We start from the raw sequence: 4,018 nt of genomic DNA on the forward strand, positions 1-4,018 counted from the left end.
TAGTCAATAACAGCTTCATCTGTTATCAGCGTTAAATTTGCATTTTCCGGCTTTCAATTGCTCCCTTCGCAGTTTTCATTCAATTCTCGACAGAATGTTGGCAGATCAAACGACATCGCTTCATTAGCGCATAAAAACATTTTGACAGGAAAAGACATAGTGTGCTTTATTTTATGTAAATGTGTCAAGTATTTCGTCAAGAATGAAGGCCTCAAGGGTTCTTTTCCCCTATGTTATGACAATCGACGCCACAGTTTTCTGTAAAACAATGTTTGTCAAATGTAAATGAAAAGTTTTCAACTAAATTCAGAGTAAAAGCTTTTTGGATTAACTTAACGGAGAATCTCGGCCTTTAAAACATTGCACCTGCTTGCGATATTTGAAACTTGAGTCTAGCAAGGCCCATCATTTGCATTCACAAGCAATAGGCGGTAAAATAAACAACAGTGAAATATTAAATAGAGCTGATTTGTTGGGGCTGTAATTCGACTGTGATAGAGTCCTCAAACCATGTGAGTTAGTCGACGATAGCCATTACACGAGGAAGGAAGGAAGGAAGGAAACGAAGTAACATGAAAAATGAAAATTGTAAGATATGTCACTTCAAACAGGGTTTTCTACTCATGGGAGAAGTAAAATTACAGCTTGAAAGTCAACTTTTAAAGACACTTACTATTAACAGAAGAAATGTTACTTTATCCGATCCAGTGACGAGGAATGTGGTTGAAATTGTAGGTCTCTTCTACGACCGCTGGAACTGTGTTGCTACTGCTTTTAAGGCTGAAATATTATACTACTTAACAAACGATTTGTGAAAGTGTCTTTAACTTTTAATTTACGTTTTCTCCTGCCGATTTTATTGGCTAAGAGATCATCAGCGTCACCTACAAACAGCCGCCTTCCTTAATTTGAAAGATAACGTGACCCGCGCCGGTTGTTGAGCGAGCTTAAATAAAAAGGAATCACCACGGCAACGCAGTGCCATTGAAAACGTCACCTAAATGCTTATTGCTTCACCTTGGCCTTGTGGAGAATTGAACCAGTTTTTATCTCTCCTCTTCAGAGGCCTCTTTCGCGCTCGAGCGAAGACAAATATCGGACTGGAGAGAGTGAAATAACGAGGACCGCGGGGAATATCCCCCACGCCCCCTTTTATTCCATTTTCGTTTTTCTTCTTCATTTCGTTTTCGCTCCTATTTTTTATGAAGGAGCCTCTGCGAAGGAGGGAGCCAGTTTTTAAACTACGGCCGCCGAAGGCTTGTAGATTCTATGACATCGGGCGTGTCCGTTAACCAAAAACGCTTAACAAAAGAATATTCGGAGTTAACTAATGGCCGGATATGCGAAGTTTTAGCGAAAAAACAGCCAAGAGATGCGAACATCAAAATATCACTGACGATTGTGGCGATATAAAGTCCGATTGGTTTGCTGGTAGACTTTCGATTAGTCTTGAAAGCTGTCAATTTTCGTAGCGTAGGGAGCAGTGCTTCTCGTATGGAAGATAAGCTTAAAAATTTTGGTGACTACAGATTTTATAAGATGATTTTATACAATTTGACTGATTCAAGCAGGCATAGCTTTAATTGGACGTGTTTCAGTTTGTTTGTTTTACCACACACGTTACAAAAAAGCAAAATAAGAGTACAAAAAAGTATATTACAGAGAAAGTGGTGAGGAGGCCTTAGGAGAAACCATAGCGCTTATAGAATAAGGCTTCCTCATTACAGAGTTGTTACATACAGCTATTTCAATTAACGTTGTCGGATTAAAATCAAGCTAAAAGACAAGACCGCAATGTTTTGTGGGATTATTTTTTATGAATAATTTCATCAAAATCATCCCTGCACGTGCAGGTTATTGTACTGCTCATTACAACCTATTGTTTTCTCCAGGCATGACTGATTTTGATGAATTTATTCATAAAAATCCCACGTAAACTTTCGGTCTTGTCTTTCAGCTTTATGCTTTGAACCGACAACGTTAATTGAAATAGCTGTATAATGTTTGAAGAGTGAAGACTGTGAGACGATTGATGCAATTACGGTTGAAACGAATAGACAAGAAACGATCAATAAACATTTGAGAAAAAATAGCATGCAAGGTCAAAATAGAGATACAGATTTAGTAGTTGCTGTAGATATATTTTTTAAGGCTAGATTTAAAGGAGGAAAGAGATGCTGAGTTACAAATTTCTTTATCTGCAAAGTATTGTTAGCTGTTGTTAATTCCTACGAAGACTTTGTGCTCGAAACATCGCCCCGAAATCAACGTTTAGATTAGCATATGAATACAGCCACCTCTCTCCGCTTAATAACGCCACATCGAGTTTGTTTGGCAAGCATCCATATTAACCGTGTGAACTGTTGGTGAATATGTCGTACAGTCTCCAAACAGGCCAACCACATTATTTGACGATCTTGCTAGTAAATGTGCGGCGAGGTCACGAATTCCCTATTGGCGATAAACAATAGGAACGTACGTTTTGGAGATGCTCGATCAGTTAACAAACAATCCCCAACGAAGGATAACTAAGCCCTTTGGAGGGATAGACCCATTCGGCTAACGCAATGTTGTACCCAATTCAAATCCTTTGGGCATAAAATGTTTTGTTCTAAGTTTTTCCATATCATTTAAATGTGAATGCTACATTGTAATGCAAATGCATTAAGAATCTTAACCCCGGGGGATCTGAATTGGGTACAACATTGCGTTAGCCGAATGGGTCTATTATTGAGCTCTTTCGAGGGATTCTTCAGCCCTTTCGAAGGATTATTCAGTCCTTACAACTCTTTAAACTCATTCTTATCAATAAAGAGCCCCCAAAAATAATTATAGTTAAGAAAATCATGGGAAACACATCACGAAAGCTATGTCTGATTAGCGCTTGAATGAGCACGAAATACAAGGCACCATGGGAAGGCGAAAGACGACAGGCGAAGCGCCCGCGAGATCTTGAGGCGATTTCCAGCTAAAGTCAAAAAGTTCAAAAATACTTTTCAGCAAAATTAAAGTTATAATCACTTAAAGGCATGAACTAATTTCCCGGCAAATGGGTTCATCCAGAAGCTTTTTTGCATCTCATTAGCTAAGGGACCTAAAGCAACCAATTTTTAGTCACATTCGAATCTTAAGCTTGTCAAAAATATTCTTTGAGATAGGAAACTTTCTGTAACAAAGGAAAGGCTTGGACACAAACCAGAGCTAAGCCAAATGAAGGAAGAAACATGATTTTCCGACGAGAAAAAAGAAAATTCACATAGAAAGTGACAAGGGCTCTTGGTTCGAACAACCTTCAACTTCACCGATTGGAGAAGAATCGAGAAAGGCGCAACGCGGCACACCGCTATCTTTAATTTTGCCCACTGCTGACTATAATACACGCGCACAAAAGCACAACTGGGAGAACGTGACCGCTATGCTTTGCGGAGAATTTCAATCGATGGTTTTGTCAAGAGTCTCTGTAGGGATTTCCCACATTGTTTACAATTGGTCGGCGGCGTGACCGCGTTGACAACTGTTGTAATGGGTACGGAAACTGTGCAAATCTTTGAAGGCCAAAAACTCAGCGTTTGGTTTTGCGAGTATTCCTTCCATTCAACTAAATTAATAGGGTATCTAGATTTATCAGATTTTAACGAAATTTGGCCACAACGTTCGTCACACATTGTTAGATAAAGTATGTCAGGCTTTTGCGAAATTCGAAATAACTTTTTTACGGCGTCCCAACGCGCGAGGCTGGTTGAAAAATATTCCGTTGTCAAACTTTACAATAGATTTTCTCAGTAACCGATGGAAATATCGGTAAAGCCTGACACACTTTGTAATAAAAAATATCCAAGTCATCTCGACCTCACGCTTCGTGAATATTTACAGATTATCACCTCTTATCAGGTTTCATTTGACCGGTCACACTATAGGATTCCGTCCACAGAACCCAAAGTAGAACCTAATAAACGGCACCTCTAGAAAGATTGCACAATAGCTTCATCCACAGACAAACCAAAAACGTACAACAGCG

General features: G+C 39.2%; 2 protein-coding genes across 2 annotated transcripts in view; one reads left to right on the forward strand and one right to left on the reverse strand.

The window, feature by feature from the left end:
• LOC146488450 (substance-P receptor-like) overlaps positions 1–1,284 on the reverse strand; it is a 5,211-nt gene extending 3,927 nt beyond the window's left edge. The window contains exon 1 of the mRNA XM_085117813.1: positions 674–1,284. The gene's annotated coding sequence lies outside the window, so the exon portion shown is untranslated. The remainder of the gene's footprint in view (positions 1–673) is intronic.
• Positions 1–4,018, forward strand: part of LOC146488443 (retinal homeobox protein Rax-like) — a 205,067-nt gene that overhangs the window by 53,033 nt on the left and 148,016 nt on the right. The window lies entirely within an intron of this gene.

This window comes from Pavona decussata, unplaced genomic scaffold (assembly GCF_977016875.1).
Source record: "Pavona decussata unplaced genomic scaffold, jaPavDecu1.1 SCAFFOLD_9, whole genome shotgun sequence".
Lineage (NCBI taxonomy): Eukaryota > Metazoa > Cnidaria > Anthozoa > Scleractinia > Agariciidae > Pavona > Pavona decussata.